General features: G+C 41.4%; 1 long non-coding RNA gene across 2 annotated transcripts in view; it reads right to left on the minus strand.

Moving 5' to 3' along the window:
- The window catches only part of LOC149126092 (uncharacterized), a 78,950-nt gene that overhangs the window by 18,485 nt on the left and 34,413 nt on the right, over positions 1–26,052 (minus strand). Inside the window, exon 3 of one of the 2 annotated variants that reach the window (XR_016236263.1) lies at positions 22,581–22,877. The exons of the other annotated variant lie outside the window; for it this stretch is intronic. This is a non-coding gene — a long non-coding RNA (uncharacterized LOC149126092). Of the gene's footprint in view, positions 1–22,580; positions 22,878–26,052 lie in introns of those variants that run through there. 2 annotated transcript variants of the gene reach the window in all.

A 26,052-nucleotide genomic window follows, 5' to 3' on the forward strand; every position in this document is an offset into this window, starting at 1 on the left:
TGCTTCTAACTTGAGACTTTCCAAAGCAGAGGGTATGGAGGCGGCAGTGTGGCTAGAAGCAGGCCTTAGAAAGTCAGGTGTTCAGTTTTAGGGGCGTTCATAAAGACTGAGCCACCCCTGAGCCATGCCCGTTGCTGGCTCCTCCCCAGGTGGCAGCTCTCCGGCACCATGTGCTGGCAGCGAGAAGGTGAGTTCCCTCACAGGGAGCTGACATTTACAAATGACTAGAGTAGAGGTGACAGGTGCCAGATCCCAAGTGTGATCCTCATCCACCCAATTCTGTCAGTGATGCAAACACCCTCCCCTCTCCTAGGTAGTCCCTGCTGTGCACAGGTGCCCTTCATCCTGGAGGGGCTGGGCCTACTATTCCCCGCCTCCTCGGAGCCTCTGCCTATGGACTGGGAGTGAGCAGTGCCAGCCTTGTGTCCAAAGGCTCAGCTTTTCCCTTCCTGAGACCACGTCCCAGGGTGACGCAGAACACTAAGCGCAAGGTCTGTGCTGAGACAAAACTGATTCAGTTTTGGGAGAGAGAGAGAGAGAGAGAGAGAGAGAGAGAATAAAACACATAGCTTAAAAAACAGAAAAAGGAAAACAACAAAAATTAAACCATGTGCACAAAATAATTAGTCCTCTACTGTTTCATGAACTGAGTGCATATTTTTAAAATGTGAAGTTAGTCAAACCTTAACAAGGGCAGACGCATGCCTTTTGGAGCTCTGGAACTTTCTATTAGATTCCTAAAAGACTGAAGAGAATATATTTTAACTACTTGCTAAAGCCAAAGCCCCTCTGACTTTTCTTCCCATAGCCATAAAGTTTTATGAGATTCCTTATTTTGAAGCCCTGCAAAGTAAGAATATTTGTCTTAAAACGGGACCAAGGTTTTTATTGCTTCTCAGAACAAAAATTTCCCCAGGGCACTAACTTATGGGCCTCAGGCTTAATTCCCTAATTTCCTGTAAGCCTGCCAGTCAGCTGAGCTTGTCAGTGGGGTCTTGCACGTCCGCTCCTCTCGCACCCTCCACGTACTCATTCTCTCCTTCACCCTTCTTCCCTTGCCTTGGTTTCTTCCCCAAACCCACTTCTTCCGAGGACAGTGGTGCTGATGGCTGCAGCGGGTATCTGTAGCCTGTCCGTCGTCTGGGCTCTATGCTCTACATCACAACTGCCCTATCCCATTCAGGAGACTACCCACGGGCAGGTCCACAACGGGGCACTTTGCTCCTCTCTGATTCTACTGCTGTTGCTCTAGGCTTGGCTTTACAATCTCCTTATCAGATTCCCCCTTCCCTCCCTCTTCCCTTCTGCCAATTTTTCAGTGTTCTACACTAGTGTTTATCAAAGTTATATAAGTTTCTGCATTAGTCATTTTTTTCCCACCACTAAAAGAAAATATCTGAAAAAAGTAACTTTATAAAGAGAAAAGCAGTAATTAGCTCGCAGTTTGAGAGACTGAGTTCCAAGATCAGGTGTCCCACAGGTTTGGGCTCTGATGAAGGTGGCCATGGCACATTACAGAGCATGCAATGTGGGTAGCAGAATCACATGGTGAGGCAGGATGCAGGGAGATGATGGGCCCAGCTTGGCTTTCTAACCACCCCCCACCTCCTAGCAATGACCTGCTGAGGGCACACACTCAGCGACTCGAGCGCTTCCCACCAGGCCCACCTCGTCACCATCAGAACTGGATCAACTGCCATGCTCTCGGTACCATCAACTTACAGCTCGTGTTTAAAGGGCTGTGTGGGTTTGCTAGGCAAATCCTGTTCAAGCCACAGCAGTTCCCTAACTGAGGCCCGATCTCCGTGTTTGCAGTAGAGGGCTACTCAAGTGCACACGTGCTCAGCGCTGGGAACGCACAAGAAGTTGCCCATGAAGCACTTTTCTCGTGCATCCTGCACGGCACGCCCTCTTCCTTCTCTCTTTCAAACCCCTCCCTACTAGTAATTCCTGGGCCCCAAACAGATGACAGAGATACCAGCAGGGCTCTTGTCCAGGTGGTGAGCTGCCTTTGACAGACAGGTTATCCCTCTGCTTAAGGCCTTCAGGAGAGCTTCGTTACCAATGATAACCTTGCTTTTCCCAATAAAAGCACTGCATTTCCTGCATGTGTTAAGGTAAAGTGCACGCTGCCGTATAAATCTTGTCAAGCCACGAATTATACCAAGGCCCATGCCGTGAATTTCCAACAAGGAGTCACCTTGAGCAGGTTAGCAATCTCCTTTGTGTCAAAAGACTCCACACGCCAACCTGCATGTGGCTGCTCCTAGATGTGCGAATGTGGCCCATGAGGAAAATCCACACGCTGAATGCGAGCTGGGACAGCAAGGTGAACTGGAGAATAAAATAGAGTTTGAACCCAGTTATGTAAACAGTTCTTTCAGTTGCCTTGATCTTTGTGGAAAAGAGTTTTTTTCATCCTGCCTCTTGCAGTTCAAGTTCAGGGGTTTCACAGTTTCCTGGGCTCCTTTTGAGGTCTGCCATGATTTAAATGAAAAGAACAGCAAGTCAGCTGGATCCAGGACTTCTGCTGGATTCCAGCAAAAATCAGGCAGGCGGCTTGACGAGTTCACATTGTGCAGGTTTGGGATCAGATTTCATCCACAGCTCTGGGGTACTGTAGAGGAGTGTGTGTGTGTGTGTGTGTGTGCGTGTGCGTGCGTGCGTGTAAGCTCACATCAAATTACTTTTTACATTCTTTATACTTTGGCATTTTTTCTTCCAAGCTTAGTTCACTTTTCATTCATCACATTAGAAAATAGCTGGACAGGAGCTTTCCTCAGTTAAGAACTTTTTTCTGCCAAAGATAAGATGGCAAAGCATGCTGAAAATGCACTCTTTTGATTTGCTTGGGGTTTGGTCATGATTTTAAAATGAACTGCTAAGACAATACATATTTCCCTTGATTTATAAAATTCCATTTAAATGCTGTGTGTCATCACAGATAGCATAGGTATTTAAATAGGTGGGAGACATAAATTTTGAACCTGAATTTCTTATTTAAGATTTGAACTTCTGGTTTTATGATTCTTTCCTGTAATGATGTGGCTTAGCTGGGGAAGGAGTTCCTCTGAGTTAAAAAATAAATATTAATACAAGATGGAATGATTAGGAATGAATGAGGAATTGTCTTGAAACTAACACATTTTGAAATTTATATTGAATACGCTTACAAAATTTGCTCTCGGATCCTATATTCAAGATTTGAAGACCACAATATTTATAATCATTGTGCCTTTATAAATTTTCCATTTCTTCTCAAGCACTGAAAATGTTCAGAAATATTGTAGCTGAATCAATGGAAGGAAGGGAGTCGGTCTGCTTAAAGGAACAATAATACGTTCGTAATGGGGAAACTCGGGCATGAACTGTTCAGGCCCGGGAGGCTGAATTGCTATTACGCCCTTCACAAGAGCAGAGAAGAAGCGGCTGTCTGTGGATCGTGCTGTGTATTTGTCAAACATCGTTCAGGCTCCTACCGTGTGTGAAAGGGAAGAACGAATCTTGGGTAGTCCCCATTGTCAGGGGAGAGGAAGGGCATCCCACGTGTGAGAGCAGAGCAGAGGGCTGGGGTCTGTGAGAAAAGTGCTGAGGCTGCTCTAAGCACAACATTATCCATGATGCAGGGGGGTCCTTTCACACCTGCCCCGGGAAAGAAGTCCAGGCTTGCTGAACCTGGATGTGAGAGAGGAGAGGGGTCAGATGGGAGCTCCTCTCATTACACTAGTTCATCACTCCATCCCTTCACTAATTCCTTCTTCCACTTAGCAAATTCTTATGGATCATGGCAAAAAGTCACATGCTGACTACTGCATCAAATAGGGGCGGAGAACACAGAGGTGAACCGCAGCCCACTGTGGTGCTTCCCTTCTGGTGGGGCACAGGAATATTCAGAAGTGACTGACACCACTCATTAATGGTACTGGTGATGAGGACTTCAACCAACAGTCACTGAATGCTAAGGGCAAACCTGCTCTGGTCTGGGACAATCAGGAAAGCTTTTGAAAGGAAGTCAAAATATCTCAACTGAGGCCTTTAGGAATCAGCTGGGTGTAAGAGACAGGAAGCACTCCCGGTGGAGAGGGGGGACTGTGAATGCTCTGCCAGGGCTGAGAACTAGAAAGCGGAGCAGGGTGCCCTGGCCTGAAAGGGGAGACAGGACCAAGGCTGAGCAGCTGGGGTGCTTCAGAGGAGGAGGGATCACTTCTGGGAGTTTGACCAAGATGCTCAGAGTCAGAGGAGACTACTGAGGGGCTGGGAGCAGGGGAATGACCTGGTGATATCTGCATGTTAGGTGTTCTCCTGGGCTACAGTGTGGACAACAGACAGCAGGTGCCTGCATCTGGGGGTGATGGTGGAAAAGCAGAAGAGGCTGTGGAATGAGACATGAGAGGTGTAAGAGCTGGCAGCACCGCAGCACGGAGCACTGCCTTCTCACCCCACTTTTAGGACAGAGTTCCTGTGCTGCCCTCAAAACCCCCGTGGCCCTAGGGAAGGAGACAGCCCTTGGGGACAAGGAAAGGACTGGACTCTTTGACCAGCCCTGTGCAGGTGGTGTTACTACTGCCATATCTCCATGTATTGAGACCCAGCCACTGAACTGATTTCCTCACACAAATCCCTGGGAGAAAAGTGGGAACAAATTCATGCATTGCACAGTACAGTTACAACCATGATAGCCTTAGGCACAGATGCATTATGATAACAATTTGGTTTGTTCCACAGATTTTGACTTATGCCACAGAAATTGAGAGTGGACTATAAAGCCAACATATTTTATATATTCAGGTTAGACTGTCAGAAGGAATGAAGCTGGAAATCAACAACTCAAGAATCTCTAGAACACATGCAAACACATGGAGATTGAACAACAGGTCCTGAATGAACAGTGGGCCATAGAATAAATCAAAAGAGAAATAATAAAATTTCTGGAAATCGATGAAGATGACAATACATCATATCAAAACTTAAGCAATACAGCAAAATCAGTGCTAGGAGGAGAGTTTATAGCAATTGGGTCTACATCAAGGTATTGAAAAGGTACCAAAAAATGAGTTATCGATGTATCTCAAGGCCTTGAACAACAACAAACCAAACCCAAAAGCAGTAGCAGGGAAGAAATAATTAGAATTGGAGAGGAAATAAACAAAAATAAAAAAAATACAAAAGATCAGTGAAATGAAGAGCTGATTTATTTTTTTTTATTTGAAAGACAGAGTTACAGAGAGAGGTAGAGCCAGAGAGAGAGAGAGGTCTTCCATTGTGCTGGTTCACTCCCCAAATGACCACAAGGGCCAGAACTGAGCTGATCTGAAGCCAGGAGCTAGAAGCTTCCTCCAGTTCTCCCATGTGGGTGCAGGGGCCCAAGAAGTTGGGCCGTCCTCTACTGCTTTCACAGGCCACAGTAGAGAGCTGGATTGAAAGAGGAGCAGCCGGGACTCGAACCAATGACCATGTGGGATGCCAACACTGCAGGTGGGGGCCTTAACCCACTGCACTACAACGCCAGCCCTAAGACTTTTTTTTTAATAAATAAATAAATAAAATTGGTACATCACTGGTCCAACTAACCAAAAAAAAAAAAAAAAAAAAAAAAAAAAAGGAGATGCCCCAAATCAATAAAATGTAACAAAAAAACCACAGAAATAAATAAAAAGGATCATCAGGAATTACTACAAAGGACTGTATGCCAACGAATCAGGAAACCTAGAAGAACTGGATAAATTCCTGGACACATACAACCTACCAATGTTGGGTCATGAAGACAAAGAAAACCTAAACAGACCAATAGCTAAGATGGAGATTGAATTAGCAATAAAGATTCTCCCAACAATGAAAAGCCCAGAACTGGATGGCTTCTCTGCTGAATTCTATCAGACATTTAAAGAACTAATTCCAATTCTTCTCAAACTATTCAAAATAACTGAAAAGGAGAGAATCCTCCCAAACTCCTTCTATGAAGCCAGCATCACTTTAATTCCTAAACCTGAAAATGATACAACAGAGAAAGAGAACTACAGACCAATCTCCCTGATGAACATAGACACAAAAATCCTCAACAAAATACCAGCCAATTAAATCCAGCAACACATCAAAAAGATCATTCACCCGGACCAAGTGGGATTTATCCCTGTTATGCATGGATGGTTCAACATTTGCAAATCAGTAAAACTGATACATCACATTAACAAACTGCCTTATGATGATCTCAATAGATGTAGAGAAAGCATTTGGTAAAGTACAACACCCTTTCATGATGAAAACGTTAAGCAAATTGGGGATAGAAGGAACATTCCTTAATACAATCAAGGCAATTTACAACAATCCCCAGGCCAGCATTATATTGAATGGAGAAAAGTTGGAAGCATTCCCACTAAGATCCGGAACCAGACAAGATGCCCACCCTCACCATTGCTATTCAATATAATCCTGGAAGTTTTAGTCATAGCCACTAAGTGGGGAATAGAAATAAAAGAGATACAAACTATAAAGGATGAAGTCAAACTATCCCTGCTTGCAGATATGACTCTTTATATAGAGGATCCAAAAGCCTCCACTGAGAAACTACTGGAACTCATAAAAGAGTTTGTTAAAGTGGCAGGATAAAAAAAATAACGCACAAAAGTCAGTAGCCTTTATATACACAGACATTGCCATGGCTGAGAAAGAACTTCTAAGATCAATCCCATTCACAATAGCTACTACCCAATATCAGCAAATTACTAGAGAACACTGGGGAAACTCTGAAAAACATTGGCATAGGGAACAACTTCCTGGAAAAGACCCCAAACATAGGCAATCAAAGCCAAAATTGACAAATGGGATTATATCAAGCGGAGACGCTTCTGTACTACAAAAGCAGCATTCAGCAAACTGAAGAGGCAACAGACAGAATGGGGGAAAATATCTGCAAACTATGGAACTGATAAAGGGTTAATATCCTGAATCTATAAAGTGCTCAAGAAATTCACCAGCAACAAAGAAAACAATCCAGTTAAGGAAATTCAAATGGCCGACAGACACATGAAAAAATGTTCAGGATCACTAGCCATCAGGGAAATGCAAATCAAAACCACAATGACTGGGCTGGTGCTGTGGTGCAGTGGGTTAACGCCCTGGCCTGAAGTGCTGGCATCCCATATGGGCGCTGGTTCTAGTCCCAGCTGCTGCTCTTCCAATCCAGCTCTCTGCTATGGCTTGGGAAAGCAGTAGAAGATGGCCCAAGTCCTTGGGCCCCTGCACCCACTTGGGAGGCCTGGAAGAAGCTCCTGGCTTCAGATTGGCACAGCTCCAGCCGTTGCAGCCATCTGGGGAGTGAACCAATGGAAGGAAGACCTTTCTCTGTGTCTCTCCCTCTCACTGTCTGTAACTCTACCTCACAAATAAATAAATAAAATCTTTAAACACACACACACACACACACACACACAATGAGGTTTCAACTTGCCCCAGTCAGAATGGCTCTCATACAGAAAACAACAAACAACAAATACTGGTTTGGATGTGAGGGAAAGGGTACCCTAATCCACTGATGGTGGGAATGTAAATTGGCCCAGCCACTGTGGAAAACATTAATCTGAATATAGACCTATACCATATCATCCAGCCATCCCACTCCTGGGAATTTACCCAAACCAAGGAAATCAGCATAAAAAAGAGTTATCTGCACCACGATGCTCATTGCAGCATAATTCACAATAGCTAAGATATGGAATCAGCTCAGATAACCCATCAACTGATGACTATTATGGTATAAGGAATACTACTTAGCTATAAAGATTAAATTCTGTCTTTTGCAACAAAATGGATGCAAGTGGAAACTATTATACTTAGTGAAATGAGCCAGACACAAAAAGACAGATATGTTTTCCTTGAGCTGGGGTAACTAATAGAGTACCTAAAATATAATGTATTGGAGTGAAATGGACATTTTGAGATTTGGTAATTGTTTACAGCACTTGTCTCTTCTGTTGAGGAACACTGTTTTTTCCTTCATATTATTTCTTGTACTCTTTACCTAGTGTAGGGTTAACCTTATGAGTATAAAGTAAACTGAAAATAAATATTTGTAAAATTAATAGTGGGAATAGGAAAGGGAGGAGGAAGAAGGGTGGGAAGGGAGGGTTGGGAGAGAAGCATCACTGTGTTCTTAAATCTGTATATATGAAATACATGAAACTTGTATAACTCAAATAAATTTGTTTAACAAAAGGAAAACAGACAACAACAACTGCTATTTCAAGTGTCAGACAGAAGGAAACCCGTGGCCTTTTTCAGTTTTGCCGAATGGAAAGCTACTAAGACCAAGTTTCACTGTTGAGTTCAGTTAAGTTCCTAATTTGGTTTTGAAGTGGATTTCCCACTTCTATGAGCAAATTAATCAATTCACATTGCTATTTCAGTACTATATCAACACAAATACTTTTACATTCTTAATGTCTCATAGGTTTTTCTTTCTTTAAACTGGTAACATGATTCAAAAATAGTAGAGTAGTGGGAAAAACTCAGATAAGTAATTAAGTGAATAGCTTCGTGATCTGAAAATGCAGCTTTGGATCCCAGACATGAATCTTGCATTCTGTGATTAGGAGAATTTGGAGTGTTCACACTACATGGAATAATAATAAAAATAACAGCTAATGAATACGGATGCTATGCTATGTGCTCTGTAAGAACCAACTTATTTAATCCATGTATTTAATCCATCTATAGTATTACTATGCTGATTTTATTAAGAGAAAATGAGACTCAAGATGACAGCTACTACTGGACAGGGTAAGGACTTGGTGTCAGGGCTGCTCAAGTGCAGAGTCTACTCTAAATCCTGACCTCCATCTTCTGCTTCCATAGAAGTCAAAACAGAATCCCACACATCACTGCTCACTGTTACCCCCTGAAATTTTCCTTCAAGTAGCAGCTAATACTATTTCATCTTTTAAAATTATTTTATTATACCAGTGCATTTCTTAGGTAATGATTTTTATTTTATTAAAAATGAACATTTGTTTAGATTAACTGAAAATCTCTAAATGTACTTAGCTTAGATCGGGACCAAAATGTTATTTTTATAACCACCATTGCTCCCATAGTATGGCAGAAGAAACTTGGAGCTAGCTTGTAGCAAACCCAGAGCCTTTAAAAACCACCCACACATATCACTGATGGAGAAAATGCAGAGCATTTAGAATTCCGGAAAAATGTGCCAATTTAATTGATGCTCTAGAAAAGTAAAGTGTCCCCCAGGAAAATGAAATTCGGAATGACTTTACCCCGAATATTTCCATTATGTCTGGAAAAATATCTGCTAGGAGTAAAAGAAAGAAAAACCTGATTGGCAGGGTAGGAGTGTGCCTACAGAGATTCCAGCACATTGGAAAAGGTGTAGTCTTTGCAGACAAGTTAGACCCTGGATCAGATCTCAGAACTCTGAGTGTGGGCAAGCATGTTTACACTCACTGAACTTTAATTTTCTCACATATAAAATTGAAACAGTATATCTAAACAATAGAACTCAAGTAGATTTAATGAAACAGCAATAATATTACTGTTCTTTGGTGATGTTTTATTATGTATCAAGCACTATGTGTATCAGTTAATCCGAGAACAAAATAAAAAGAAGAAACTCGATCATTATTTTCATTTTGTCGGTGAATGAATTGAAGCTTAGAGGGGCTACGTTTGCCCACAGCCATCTCTGAGCTAAGAGGCTGTGAATCTCCCACACTTGTTCTCGCTGCCAAGGCCAGATCTTCGACACTGTGTGACAAACGGCTTCAGCTTCACAGCGAGAGCTACCATTTCTGAACATTTTGTACAAGGCCTGTGCTGATGCTCTGTGTACTCTATTTCCTTTGACAATTTGACAAGGTAAGGATTATCGTCTCCACTTCACAGATAAGTCAAGTTGGAGGCTGGAAAACTTAGCTCATTTGCCCAACAGCACAGTGGCAGGCAATGGAGCTTAGATCTGGATCCGGATAAATCTAGTTCTAAGGCTATGCCATTCTTCCTTTCATGGCATGTATAATGGGGCTAGGTCAGAGCTTACCACGTTATAGGCCGGGCCAGTGGATTTTATTGAATGGCTTTTGTTGTGCCATCAACCTCGAACTCACAGAATAACTGGGCACTAGTTCCAGTAGAACTGAGGAAGTGAGAAAATTCAGCTGGCTATTCTGGGCCAGAAGAATTCAGTTCTTGGGCCCCAAGCCTTTCCTCCCATAACCTTGAATGGTAGCCTAACTTCAATGGCAAAGGAGCAGTAAATGGGAAATCTGGTCAACATTTAGTGTTCACAAAGCCAAGTACAAGCATCCATCATCACATGTTATGATTCGAGGCCTTTATGGCAAAACCAAAAGAAAGGGTCTGACCCTTGCCATGGAGAAACTGGTGTGCCGCATGTCTGCCTTCCACTGGGCCTCCTGTCAGAAAAGACAGCCTGCAGCCCCGTCGGAATCCATCATTTCCAACAGGATGCGTGTGCTGGGGGCAGCGTGTGGCTGATTCGGGGGTGTTTCTGTACCTTATTTTCTACCATAAAGATGATCTTCTATCTTGCAGGCCCTCTGGGTCTTCAGGAGCACTTGGACTTTAGAAAACAAAAACTCTACACACTGTTATTTGTTCAGGGTAACGTCTTTACAATTAGGTGTCTTGCTGGTAGTGTGGAGACTGGCGTCTGTGGGGAGCAGGGCCTGTCTCCCCCAACATGGTGAAATAAGTACTGAGACTACCGAGACTAGTCTAGACCACTGAGACTATTAAGACTAACTCTATGCATCTGATCTCCCATCATATGGCGCTGAGAGAGAGTAAACAAATCTTACACAGCTGCTTCGTTAATTAGCTGATTCCTGACCCAACCCCTTAAAAGGGGGAGAGAGACAACATGCACCGCTGTGCCCCCTGAGAGAGTCAGTTGGAGAGCTTGCCGGTGCTGCTCCTCCAGGAAAGCCGGGGAGCAGCGGGGGTGGGGGTGGGGGGAGCGGCAGCAAACCCGGGAAGGGCCGGGGAAGGAAAACAGCGTCGGGTCTGGTGTCGTTCTTCCATGAGTGGGGGAGCGACAGGCGTCTCCGTTCCAATCAGTCTCTAACCAGGTGTGGGACCTGGAGCCAATGGCTTCCCCTCTTTGGGCCAATGTGTTGCAAACACAAAATGAAGGGATGGCTTGGATGACTTCTAAAGTTATTTTCAGAACTAACGAGAGAAACTTGAGTTTGATCCTTTTGTTCATGAAGAGCCTCCTCCTGCCTTTGACAGGATGTTGGACCCTTGCTCTGAGTTCATGGGGAAAATGTGCATATTCCCCAAATGGCTTTGGTTTTCTCTCCTGCCCAAGGGTACCCTAAGGTAACTGCTAGCACCACTATTAATGTGCATTTCTCTCTTCTTGTCTCTGCAGAAAGCTCTTAGTTTTGTGAGCAGACTGCTCTAAAGGTGAATTGTGTTTAAATTCCAGTTTATCAGAAATCATATCTCTGCTTTTTTTACTTAAAAGATATTGCTCGACTGTGGCAAGCAGCAACTGCAAATAGAGAGTGAATTTAAAAAGAATTGAGTTAGGGATTGAAAGGTAAAATGACAGGAGCTGTTTTGTATTATCTTTCGAATGAAACTGATATTTTAGAGGTGAGGTAACACAAGCTAATTTAAAATATTACTCTGAGAGAACAGGGAGTATATATAAAATTGGAAGCAGAATAAGTTCTTTGGTATAGCTTGGTTCATACTAATCAAGTTTTGAGAGTGGAAAAAAGAAGACATTTAACAATTTTCACAGAAATGAAAAAGACGTAGAAAATAGTGTCTTTTTTTCTCACAACTCGAACTATAAACACTTTGTCTTGTTGACTAATTATTTCCAAAAAGTGATCATTTCATTTGCTAACATCTAACAGGTATGGGTTCACAGCTGGTCAGGTTCTTTGCCATGTACTGGACCTCAAATTCCTTCCATACCATATTTTTCATGCTTAACTGTGTCTCGAGCACTGATCTTCAGAGAGAACAGACTTCCAACAGTAAAGTCCACTGCTTTTCTTAGCATTTATCCCACGATTTTGAAGTGTGGCATTTCAGCACAAAGAATATCTATAACCACTCCATGAGAGGATTTGCATTTGATCAGCCTTTCTAATTGAGAGCATCTTTTTTTTTTTTTAATTTTTGACAGGCAGAGTTAGAGAGAGAGAGAGAGAGAGACAGAAAGGTCTTCCTTCCATTGGTTCACCCCCCAAATGATTGCTGCGGCCGGTGCACTGCGCTGGTCCAAAGCCAGAAGCCAGGTGCCTCTTCCTGGTCTCCAACATGGGTGCAGGTGCCCAAGCACTTGGGCCATCCTCCACTGCATTCCCGGGCCACAGCAGAGAGCTGGGCTGAAAAAGGAGCAACCGAGGACAGAATCCAGCGCCACAACCGGGACTAGAACCTGGTGTGCTGGCGCCGCAGGCGGAGGATTAGCCAAGTGAGCTGTGGTGCCGGCCCTAGTTGAGAGCATCTTAATAATTACTAGTGATCACAGGCTTTCATAGACTCAGTAACAGATGGCTACAATGGAGACGTCACAAGTACTACTAAAGCAGAGAATGATTCACAATAGGAAGAAAATGAAAACATGAACACTGTGGGCAAGAAGCTGGCCATAAGGAGTATTGGTTGGAGAAGCTAAGACTTGTTAGCAAAAATGCTATTGTTTGGAAAGTACAAGAAAGATTCCATTGAACGTGAATGGTAAAAGCACCAGCACAGCCAATAGAGAAGCAGAGAAGAGGGTTTTGTTCGACACCAGGATCTGTTCTACACTTCGCTACTTTTTTGCTGCTCACAGTCAAATGAAGTATTTGCAACTGCTTTCACACTAGGAGTCTGTGTCTTCTTTGAAGATCGGGAGACCCAGATAAACACAGGGAACACTGCATTGAAAGAACTCTAAGTTCAATACCACAAGCTCGTGTGTGTGTGCGTGTGTGCGTGTGTGTATGTTTATGTGTCTGTGTCTGTATGTGTGTGTGTGTGTGTGCAGGTATTCGTGTGGCGGCAGGGGTTGGGGGAAGCAGTTGTGAAGGTCAACAGAGCTTGTTAACATGGCAGTTCGTAAAACCTAAATCCCTAAATCCTAACTGAGGAGGTGTGCATTTGGGGGAAAGATTTAATCTAGTCGCCTCAGTGCACCAGCACTGCGTGCCCTCCGCAGTTATCAGGAATCACAGGCTAAGGCGGGGATGTTTTCAATCACTTCACTTGAGAATGTTAACCGTTTCAGTACTTCACTTGGAGAGAAGATTCACTTGAATACAAATATTTTCCAAAAAATTTTGTAAGGTGAGTTGAATGTCTTTGTTAAGGAACTAACTTCCAAGTCATCTGTGATTTATTTTCTATTCCCCAAGCATTTGTTTTAATCATGTGTAGTCAGTCTATGGTTGTGTCCACACATGAGAAGTTATTAGAGACCACATGAGAAAGATTAGAGTGACCAGAGTCTTTCATAAATATTTATCGAGTACTCAACCGCGCAAAAGGTCTGCTTTCAATGCTAATAGAGATACAAAGATAAGTTGGTTAATAACACCACTGTACTTTGCATTAGTACATCGAGAGAAATGTATACAGTCTCATGTTTCTTGTTTTAAATGTTTGAGGTGGGATGAGAAATATGATATGTGGGGGAAATAAAAATGAATTAGTAGGCCAACGCCATGGCTCAATAGGCTAATCCTCTACCTGCGGCACCAGCATACTGGGTTCTAGTCCCGGTCGGGGCGCCGGATTGTGTCCCGGTTGCCCCTCTTCCAGGCCAGCTCTCTGCTGTGGCCCGGGAGTGCAGTGGAGGATGGTGCAGGTCCTTGGGCCCTGCACCTGCATGGGAGACCAGGAGAAGCACCTGGCTCCTGGCTTCCGATCAGTGCGGTAAGCCGGCCGCAGTGCACTGGCCACAGCGGCCACTTAGGGGGTGAACCAACGGAAAAGGAAGACCTCTCTCTCTCTCTCTCTCTCTCTCTCTCTCTCTCACTGTCCACTCTGCCTGTCAAAAAAAAAAAAAAAAAGAATTAGTAATGTTACAGAGACTTGGGGAAAACAAGGGAGTAACTTCTAGCCCTCAAGAAGGCAGGGACCAGTTCTGTCTTTTCTCCCAGCTTCTTGCATGCTGGTATAAACTATTCAGTTGTTACCTGTGCAGTGTTTGATAAGGATTAGATATATTTTGTACAGTCCAGAGGAGCAGAGATGGAAGCAAGGATAGAAGTTGTATGTCCTCAGATTCTAAGAGATTTTCTAATATTGGTTTATAAGGGTAGAGTATGCTTCTAAGTGCTGAGCTCTGTTAAGTAGACCTAGGGGCAGGTGTTTGGCAGAGTGGTTAGGCTGCAGTCTGGGATGCCCACACATATCCCTTTTGGGAATGCATGTTGAAGTCCTAGCTTGTTTGCTTCCTCTCCAGCTCCCTGTTAATGTGTACCCTAGGAGGCAGCAGACAAACTGGGGGAGTGAAACAGTGCACAGAAGATCTTTCTCTTTCAAATAAATACATACGAAAAATTTGGGGGCCAGCGCTGTGGCATAGTGGGTAAAGCCGCCGCAGTGCCAGCACCCCATATGGGCACCAGTTCGAGTCCTAGCTACTCCACTTCTGATTCAGCTCTCTGCTATGGCCTGGGAAAGCAGAAGATGGCCCAAGTCCTTGGGCCCCTGCACCGACACAGGAGAGCTAGGGGAAGCTACTGGGTTCAGATCAGCACAGTTCTGGCCTTTGCAGCCAATTGGGGAGTGAACTAGCAGGTGGAAGACTGCTCTCTCTCTCTCTGCCTCTCCTTCTCTCTCTCTGTAACTCTGACTTTCAAATGAAAAATAAATCTTTAAAAAAAGAAAAAGAAAAATTTTAAAATATAAATAAATTTCAACCAACTCTGGGGTAGTTATTATAGAGGTAATTTCTGCTTTATTTCCAATATTATATTTTTCTTAATTTTTGTCAATTATCTTAATAGTTTATAAGCGATTACATCTGCATATTTCTTTCAATTTTTCTTTTCAATCTATGAGAACAAAACATGATCACATAGAGAATCATCACCTTAATACGTGATTTGTGTTTCAGCTCATTTTTATTCTTAACAGTGAAAGTGTTCACTCCTCAGAATTTACCCAAGGGAAATTAAATCAGCAAACAAAAGAACTGTCTGCACCTCAATGTTTATTGCAGCTCAAATCATAATAGCTAAGAGATAGAATCAACCTAAATGCCAGAAGACTGGGTAAAGAAATTATGGGATATGTACGCTATGGAATACTACACAGCAGTAAAAAAAATGAAATCCGGTTATTTGCAACAAAATGGAAGAATCTGGAAAACATCATACTGAGTGAAATAAGCTAGTCCCAAAGGGACAAATATATGTTCTCCCTGAACTGTGACAACTAACAGAGCACCTAAAAGGAAACCTGTAGAAGTGAAATGACTTGAGAAGCAATGACTTGATCAGCCCTTGTCCTGACTGTTGAGGAGCAGCTTACTATTTTATTCTTTATAGTATTTTATCTACATAACACCATTGGTTGAACTCTTTACTTAACACAGAATTAGTCTCAGGTGTTTAAATCCAATTGAAAATTGATCCCTGTTAAAAATAAGAGTGGGAATAAGAGAGGGAGGAGATGTACAGTTAGGCACAAGTTCCCTTGGACTTACCCCTAAGAGTAAAGCTAAAAATTTGTCATGAGACTCCAAATCCCATTAAGGTGGTATGTACCAATGCCATCTTACTAGTTAAAGTGATCAGTTTAAGTTCATAACTGATCATAACGATAGGATTAAGTATCAAAGGGATCACACAAATAAGACCAAGTGTTTGCTAATAATATTTGATAGAATTAAAAAGGAGAGAATGATCAACATGGGAAGCAGGACACACAGCAGACTCATAGAATGACAAATACCCTAAACAGCACTCTGGCCTCAGAATCAGCCTCTAAGGGATTTGGATCTGGCTAAAAAGCCCATGAGAGTTTCTCATGCATGGAAAGCCAAGACATTGTGGCAAAAAAATGACAATGAACGATCTCTGTGAGTGAGATCTTGGTGGAAAGAAGGCGCCATCTGAAGGGAGGAGAGAAACTCCACTTTGATTATGGCCTTGTCTAAATGCTGACGGAGTTTGTGAACTCAAGAGGCTTCCATAGCCTTGGCAGCTCATGACAAGAGCCTCGGGTGATTACTGACGTCATAAATTAGAGTGTCAATTGTTAAATCAACAAGAGGAGTCACTGTGCACTTGCTCCCCATGTAGGGCCTCTGTCCTTAATGTGTTGTATTATGAGAATTAATGGTAAAACTAGTCTTCAAACAATGCTTTATACTTTGTATGTCTGTGTGGATGCAAATTGTTGAAATCTTTACTTAGTATAGAGTTGATCTTCTGTATATAAAGATAATTAAAAATGAATCTTAATGAAGAATGGGATGGGAGAGGGAGTAGGAAGTGGGATGATTTGGGGGTGGGGGGGCGGGTATGGGGGAAAACAGCTATAATCCAACAGCTGTACTTATGAAATTTACATTTATTAAATAAAAGCTTGCTATTTAAAAAAAAAGAAAGTGGTTCATGAGTGGCTCAAACACAGAACCCTAGCCTCTATACCTAGCCATACAGATATGAAGTGAGGGATCTAATACAGGGATTAGGAAGTCTAAATTCATGGGGTCAGAAATCTACAGACATGGGGTTAGAAGTCTAAAGAAACGGGATTATAAATCTAAGGACAAAGGATTAGGAGGTGTAAAATGCATGGGTGAAACATCCCTTAAGCTTAGCTACTGCCAGGCCTGCACTATGGCACAGCAGGTTAAAGCCTGAGCCTGCAGTGCCACCATTCCCTATGGGTGCCAGTTTGAGTCCTGCCTGTTCCACTTCTGATACAACTCTCTGCTAATGTGCCTGGGAAAGCAGCAAAGGACAGCTCAAGCCTTTGGGCCCCTGCACCCATGTGGGAGAACAGGAAGAAGCTCCTGGCTTCAGATTGGTTCAGCTCTGGCCATTGCAGCCATTTGGGGAGTGAACTAGTGAATGGAAGACTTCTCTGTCTCTACCTCTCTCTGTAAGTGTCTTTCAAATAAATAAAATAAAATCTTTAAAAAATTTAGCTACTTCCTAACACCTCCTAAACCATGGTTCACTTTTCTGTTTTGATCATCATCCTGACATTCCATGGCTACCCTGTGCAAAACAACCTTCAGAAAACAAGCAAGACCACGATGCCTCTTTGTGATGCCAGGCCAACAGGCAATGTGGCTCCGGGTGCTCTCTCTGCCACTTTGAGAGCAGTCACAAAGAATCAGGGATCACACAGGGTAACACACACTTGGCCAATTCCAAGCTAGAGCTGGAAGTGCACTGAGGAACAAGCACGGGAAGACTTTGGTGAACTGAGCAAATCTGATTGGTTAAGATCACACAAAATTGACCTTATTTTCATGACCGAAGAAAAGAACAATCAGACCACTTAAGAAAATCATCACAGTTTCTACCTATAGCAGTTAGCACTGTATATAAATTATACATTTTTATTAAAAAAAAACTCTCAAAGTTATGTTATAAATGTTTTACCTCATTTATTAATGTAAATTAGTGACCATAATATTTTATCCCATAATACTTACTTTAATAGGCAGTAGGAGTTCTCAGTTGTATGCTTTTCCTTTTTTCTATGTGAACTTAATGTGCAGGAATATATAGCAAGTTAACTGATGTACAGGTTAAACTCTTTGACCCCACTTGCAATATTTTAAATGGTCCATATTTGAAGAAAAATTCGGATTCTGTAGAGTGAGGATGATGATTGTGATGATAACAACAATCACAGACATTGAGCAATTATTCAGTTAGAGTGTTTTTAAATGTCTCAACAGAATTTCTAGTACTAAAATAAAAAACAGGTCACACAGCTATTGAGTGGTAGAGGGGGAATTTGAACCTACATCATTTGATTACTAAGTGCTGGCTCTTATATTCTACTGTCTTCTGACTTTCTGTAGGCATAGAATAAATACAAGAAGTGATTTAGCACAGTCCTTGAAGTTTATTGGAAAGAGGACGAGATTTATCCCTAGAGAGAGGGAGTGATTTTCAAACACTCTAAGACTCAATGATGAGGAATGTCATACTTCCTGGTGTTAGTGACTCAGTTTACTAGAGCACTGTATAAATGATGTCAGCTATCTAGATGTGCAGGTGCAATGGTGGACACCTTTTCCAGCTGACTCTTCTTTTGGAAAGGAAATAATCAATTCAGAGTTTGTCTGCAACTATTAATGTGACTACTATTCCACGGTCTCCATCAACATAATTTTACTATTCCAGCAGACTTGCCCAGGAAGAAAAGAGTTGCAACAAACTTTGTTGTGCGTTTCAGAAACTTCTTGAAACTTCCATCTATTGTTTAACAGAAAGTATCAAAGAAACAGAATATTTGGTAATTTTATTGATAGTATTATTTTCATCTTGCTAAAAATAACAAAAAATACAAATAAATAAATAAAGTATGTGGGGCTGGTGTTGTGATGCAGTGGCTTGATGCCACTGCCTAAGAAGCTGGCATTCCGTGTAAGTGCTGGTTTGTATCCTGAATGCCCCACTTCTGATCCAGCTCCCTGCTAATGTACCTGAGAAAGCAACGGAGGAGGATGGTCCAAGTGACTGGGCTCCTGCCACCTATCTAAGAGACCAGCATGGAGTGCCTGGCTCCTGGCTTTGACCGGGCCCAGCCTTGGCTGCTGTAGTCATTTAGGGAGCAAAGTAGCAGATGGAAAATCTCTTTTTTTGTGTCTCCTTCTCTGTGCTCTGACTTTCAAATAAATAAATAAATCTTTAAACACATTTTTTTCACCTTGCTGTTTCCACCAGTCCTAAACAATTTTTCATGATACTTATCCAATATTAACTAAACACCACACATTGATAAATCTATTTTAACAAGACTTCAAGATCTTAACACATATTCCATCCTTACTCATATCCTATGGGATGTCCTCCTCCACTACACCAATCAACAAATTTGGCTTTATCAATGGGTGGCTTTGGTGACATCTGAGGGGTCAATCTCTGGAATCTCTCAAGAGGACACTCATCATTTCTTCCAGGAAGTTTTCCTTGACACTCTTTCTCACCCCAAAAGGAAGCATTAGCAATTAAAACTTGCTCAGTGCTGAATATTCAAAACATTCTGAAATTGTTATATTTTTCTTATTATGATCTAAGTCCAAGCAAAATATTCTAAATATATAAATACTAGAGGACTCTTGATGTACTAATTTATTTTAATCCTAAATTTTTTATCTTTATTTAAAATTTCCATAAAATGTTATCCAAAAAAACCATGCTTTGTCTGTTTAAAAATAATTGGGAAAAAAATATAATTCAGTGGAGGAAAAACTCATAAAAATGAATGTTTAGCCAGATTACAACAAGAATCAATATATAAATTAAATTGGCAGATTCTGGAAATGTTAACTTTTCCCCAAAATGACTTAATTTTTGTTGCATTATATATATATTATATATAATATATAATAATATATATTATGTATATATACATATTATATATAATGTAATGTATATTATATATAATATATATGTAATGTTATGGAGTATTTGAAATATGTATGCATAGTTTAAAGACAATAATTTATTTTTTCCTCTTTTTTATTTTTTACTTATTTCACTTATTAAAACAAAGTCTTGGCTACCACATATAAGGGAGAACATGAAGTATTTGTCTTTCTGTGTCCAGCTTGTTCACTCAACATCATGTCCTCCAATTGCATCCATTTTGGTGCAAGTGGTAGAATTTCATTTCTTTTTATAGCTGAATAACAGTCCATTGCATGTATATACCACATTTTCTTTATCCATTCATTTGACGATGGATGCCATGTTCTAGCTATTGTGAACAGTGCTGCTATAAACATGGTGGTGCAGGTATCTCTTTGATACAATATGTCCATTTCTTTTAGGTATGTGCCCAGTAGTAGGATTGCTGGATCATAAGGCAAGTCTATTTCTAGTTTTTTAAGAAACCTCCACAGTTTTCCATAGTGTCTGCACTAATTTACATTTCCATCAACAGTGTATAAGTATTCCACTTTCTCCACATCCTCACCAGCATTTGTATGTGGGGAATGAACCTGTGGATGGATCTCCATATATACATATACATATATATATAATATACATATACATATACTCTGTCTCTCCCTCTTTCTCTGTAACTCTGACTTTCAAATCAGTAAATATTCAAATAACTAAGTAAGTACCCATGTACTTACAGGCCCAGGTTAAGAAATAGAATTTTATCAGGACTTAAAAGTCTTCTCTTTATGTTTTCACAATGTATCATCAGGGCTTCCAGATAGACTTTTTACAAGAAAGTTTCTCATACTTACTGGGCAATGACTATGTAAACTCATTCTTCTAGCGGTATCTCTACAATCAGATTAATGGGTCTTATCTGTCTAGAAAGAGATTGACCATGAATCTTTCAGATAAAAAAATCCTAGTCAAGCAGGGTTGCTTTACTTGGTAATTACTCCATAGAGGGAATTCTTTTCCTCTTTGTATGCATCTCTGATTCCTTGACAATCCGCACCAGTGTCCACACACCTACCCCATTCAGAACACAGTCTCTGGACCATTATTTTTAGGCTTGGGCAAGCACAACCTCACAGACAGCATTGCCTTGTGTATAATAAACTCTCAGTAATTAAATGAATGGCTGGCATACTTAGGAGAGCTGGTTGAAGGACTGCCAGCTTGTGAGCCTTGAAGAAATCCTTGGTTGTTCTCTAACATTCTCATTCTCCCCATAGCCTTTCCTGCTCCCTTCTTGCCTGTATCTTAGGTCAATGCTCCTGGCATCAACTACAAACACTCCCCCTCTCTCCTGGACTCTGCTTTCATTTTTTTTCTTATTATTATTGATAATTCATTGTCTGTTGGAAATTTTCATTAGATTTTTTTCAGCTCACAAAGAAATCACCTTGTCTGTAACAAATGAAATGTTCAAAGATATGTAAAGATACATAGTTTTCCAATTCTACCTTTCTGAATAAGTGATTTTTTTTTTTGACAAGCAGAGTTAGACAGTGAGAGAGACAGAGAGAAAGCTCTTCCTTTTTCTGTTGGTTCACCCCCCAAATGGCCGCTACGGCCTGCACACTGTGCAGATCTGAAGCCAGGAGCCAGGTGCTTCCTCCTGGTCTCCCATGTGGGTGCAGGGCCCAACCACTTGGGCCATCCTTCACTGCCTTCCTGGGCCACAGCAAAGAGCTGGACTGGAAGAGGAGCAACCAGGACTAGAACCTAGAACACCTTAGGCATCCCAGTCTTTAATCAGTGCTCTCAAAACTACATGCAAGTCTACCTATGAACCTATCTATCAATCCATCTATCCACCCACCCACCCATTTGTTTATCTATACAGACACACAGGATTTCCTACTTGCCCTGCCACCCTAGAAGGGGGTGTAGTACAAACGTTGTTCTGTGGCCTTGTTTTTTTGTTGTTGTTCAACTGTAAATCACATTTATATTACATCATATAGATGTGTATAATCCATTCAGCTCATTTTTAATGGATCATCTGGCTTTTGGTTCTTCGCCATTTATTTTATTGAAGTTTAAAACAAATTTTAGCAGACAAAAATTATACACATTTACGGGGTATTATGTGATATTTTCATAAATATATATTATGTTTAGTGTCAAATCAGGATAAGGGGCTGGCGCCGTGGCACAGCGGGTTAAAACCCTGGCCTAAAGCACCGGCATCCCATATGGGCTCCAGTTCTATTCCTGGATGGTCCTCTTCTGATCCAGCTCTCTGCTATGGCCTGGGAAAGCAGTAGAAGATGGCCCAAGTCCTTGGGCCCCTGCACTCATGTGGGAGACCTGGAAGAAGTGCCTGGCTCCCCGCTTCGGATTGGCACAGCTCCAGCCATTGCAGCCATCTGGGGAGTGAACCAGTGGAATGGAAGACCTCTCTGTAACTCTGTCTTTCAAATAAATAAAATAAATCTTTAAAAAATCAGGGTAAATATATTTATCTCTTCAAACGTTTAACACTTCTTTATGGTTAAAAATATCCCAAAAACCTATCTTCTAGGTTTTTCAATAGAAAAACACATGGTTCACTGACAACTCCTATAGTCACCCTATAGGGCAATAGAACCCCAGACTTCTTACTTTTGAGTGGTTATAACCTCTTTAGTTTTCAATTCTATTTAGCTATATCTAGTTAAACAAACTTTCTCTGTCCCATCTCTTCTCTTCTATCCCAAACCTGCAGTTATTGTCCGTGTGTGTGTGCGTGTATGAATAATCTGTTTTTTGCTTCATAAACTGGCAGAGGTGAAAGACATAAAACATTGTTGGGACTTCTTTTCATTGCAGTTTTTCATCTTCCAGAAGACCCTTTATCCAGGACAATACAAGATAGCCAATAAGGCAATGAGGCAGTTCAACTCATTTGTAAGAGGATACAGAATTTTGCTACAATGTAAGCTGAAATGAGGCTTTTAAAAAAGTTTCTAATTTCATCTTGTGGTCTTGGGCACACCATCAAAGAACAGTAATCAAAATACAACAGAAAAGCTTTCTGCTCAAGGAAAATATAAATAAAGACCTAGAATGAGCTGAATGGCAACTGCTTCTTGTTAAAAAAATATTATTTTACTACAAAATAAATGAAACATGTAACATTCCAATTCCATTTGGAAGTGATGTACGTTTCAAGGCACAACTGTTCTTGCTAATCACAACTCCTTGGATCTTCATGATACTGGAGGAGAAAGTTCAATCATCCAGCTGCCTCTCACAGAAGGTCTATAATTGGAGTGGAAAGAGCTCAGTTAATGCATAGCTCCTGCCCCATATAAGGAAAGTCCACAGGCATACAGAATTGTTTGCACTATATTCAAAATGTTTGTGTGACAGAAAGCATTCTTAAAACTAGTTTGAAAACTACAGTTTGAAGCTTGATGCACACTCAAGAAAAATACTCACAGCATTAACATTGTTTTTTCTGCTTTTCCCCGTATCTACTCCACTTATCACATAAAATGACAATTGTAATATTTTCTTTTTTCTTTTTTTTTTTTTTTTTTTTTTGACAGGCAGAGTTAGACAGTGAGGGAGAGAGACAGAGAGAAAGGTCTTCCTTCCGTTGGTTCACCCCACAAGTGGCCGCTACGGCCGGTGCGCTACACCAATCTGAAGCCAGGAGCCAGGTGCTTCCTCCTGGTCTCCCATGCAGGTGCAGGGCCCAAGGACCTGGGCCATCCTCCACTGCCTTCCTGGGCCACAGCAGAGAGCTGGACTGGAAAAGGAGCAACCGGGACACAATCCGGCGCCCCGACCGGGACTAGAACCCTGTGTGCCGGTGCCACAGGCGGAGGATTAGTCTAGTGTTTTCATAGTTCATTCTTCTAATTTTTAAAGATGAAACCTTTCTTGTAAATCCCATTCTGTGCTCTATATTGAGCCTGCAAAGAAGAATTGGATAATTAAAGTCCCTCCCAAACTTCCAGTCTTCCCCAAGCTACAGTGAGCAAACAAATGATTACAATGCAGTGTGATATGGATTGTAATGGGAATTCCAGGTACCCAGGGAAGGGTGTGTGACCTGGGCCTGGGGTCATTCTGTAGCAAGGAATGCCTAAACAGTTCAACAACTCAGAGCTGGATCAGAAGTGTTTGAGGCAGAGGACACTGCTGGAAACTCAAGGAAGAATAAAGAGCAAAAATTCAGTAAAGTGTTAAAAGATGTTTGAAATGGATAGAGTATAATAAATAAGAGGTAATGGCGATGGTGAAAATCAGGCTATGGCTACAGGAAAATAAGACGGGATGGAATTTTTGGTTCTGCAAGATCATGGGGGCTTCAATTTGGGGACTAAGTTAGGAATGGGGCATGAACAGATCCCTAGAGAACAAATAAGGGGCTGTCACCATTTTTTTAGGTAGAATGATGGTGAACTGTATCAAGAACAAGGTAGTGGAGATGGAGGAAAAGAAGGGGAATCAATGTTCCAGACTTACTGGGAAGCTCATGTAATTTGAGATTAGAGTATCTGACAGTCTTCTACCTGCTTTGTGAGTTTCATTTATTGAAAAGTAGAGGAAAGTTGGAGGGGCAATTCTCCCTCAGTTTTAATTCTAACCAAGATAGAAGAAATGAAAGATGCTGTAATGACTGATCCTCTGGAAAGGTTTTATGGTTTAGCTGACTAACCAGCTAGCTAACAATCAATACACGTGCTTAGAAACCAATCCGGGCATATGGAATTTCCTTCATGGTTTAGTAATTTTAGCCCTAGAAATTTTATATAAATCTACTTCTTGTTCTCATGTTCTATATAACCCAATACAGTGTGTTTTGTTTTTGTATGAGCTCACTGGTGGTCTACTTTTGGTGAGACCTTTGTTTTTATGTAGAAAAAATAATAAATGTCATAGTTGAGTGATTTTTTTTTTAATAAAAGGGAAATTGGCCAGATGGGATGTGCTGAGAACTGGGCAGCCATAAGGAAAAAGGCCTGTTAAAGCAGACCATCCGTTAAGATATTTTTGAGCAGAGACTATGAGAAAGGCATCACTCTAAGAGGTGAAGTCACAGTGGTGAACAAGGTACTAAATTCTGTCCTCACTAAACTATACGGGGACCACTTAAAGACAACAGGGCATACAGAAGAGTCAAACCCAAGTTTGGCTTCAATGAGCTAAAATGCTGCCATGTGGACCAGGAATCGGGTTTGTTCTGTAAGATTTTTGAAAATAAAATTAGGGCCAATGAATATATTCTGGAAGAGAAAAACATCCAACTCTAAGAGGAATTGCTTTTTAAAAATTCTGGTTGTAGAGTTGTGAGATAAACTGAATGCTAGTTGTTGTCAAGTCTTGTGGGCACTGAGGAGGTGAGTGTGATAGAAGTGATCCTTGTAATGATGTACCTACTCACTAACTTGATTATGTGGTGCTTCAAGAATCTGCATCTGTCACAAAAGTGCACAGAACTAAATACATACACATCCTTGCGCATGCAGAACTGGAAAAATCAAAATAAAGTTGATGGATGACAATTTCTGGTTGTGCTATTGTATAATTATGTTAGATGTTACTCCTGGGGGAGGCAACAGAAGGGTAAACATGGTCTCTGTATTATTTCTTGCAACTGCATGTGAATCAACAATTCTATCAACATAAAAATTTACAAATACATGGGACTCAGGAAAGCAAGGAGGACTCTGACTGGTGGCTGCTTTCATTCTCCTGCTGTTCTCCTCTGCCCCACGATCCTCCAGAGTAGGAGTCAGGAGTTATGGCAGAATGCTCTCCCTCTGCTCTCCAAAGCCAAGACTGACTTCAAGACACGTGCCCCAAGTTTCTGAGTCCTGGAAGCTTTGTGTCTTTCACATAGTGCTGTTATTTACAATCTTCCAAGGCCCACAAGAAAGTGTCCTCTAGAAAATGCATGTTGGGAGATAAGTAAAGGTCCAATATTTGTTGATTTTAGTAAATGGAACTAATAAGGAAAGTCTGCACAATCAAACCATAAAATTAGATTCCTCAGCATTTTATAAGTACAGCATTTGGATAGTAGCTTCAATAATATCTCTAAGGAGGATTGACTCAGACTTCCAACTTTTCAAAGAGCATCTGGAGGAATGTTATGTTCCTTATTTTATTCCTCTGAATATAAATGTAATGCATCTAAATTCTTTAAAAAAAAAAAGCAAGCTTCAAGTGACCTACAACTCCACCATTCAATCTATGTATCATTTTCTTCAATTCTTTTTTCTTCTTACTCAAGACACTTCTGATTACAAAGGGCAGACACTAGGCCTGTCACGCTTCAGGAACAACCTAATCTAGATGCTCAAATGATGTACTTAGGTTTCACTCTTAGGCTCTCCAACTCTTGGCCCTATTAGTTTCTGTGTTAGCTCCATTCCCTGGAAGGTTCTTCATTCAAGGTGGGGAGGATGGTTGCAGGAAGTTT

Source organism: Oryctolagus cuniculus, chromosome 6, assembly GCF_051225735.1.
Source record: "Oryctolagus cuniculus isolate XC-2025 breed Fujian yellow rabbit chromosome 6, ASM5122573v1, whole genome shotgun sequence".
Classification (NCBI taxonomy): Eukaryota; Metazoa; Chordata; class Mammalia; order Lagomorpha; family Leporidae; genus Oryctolagus; species Oryctolagus cuniculus.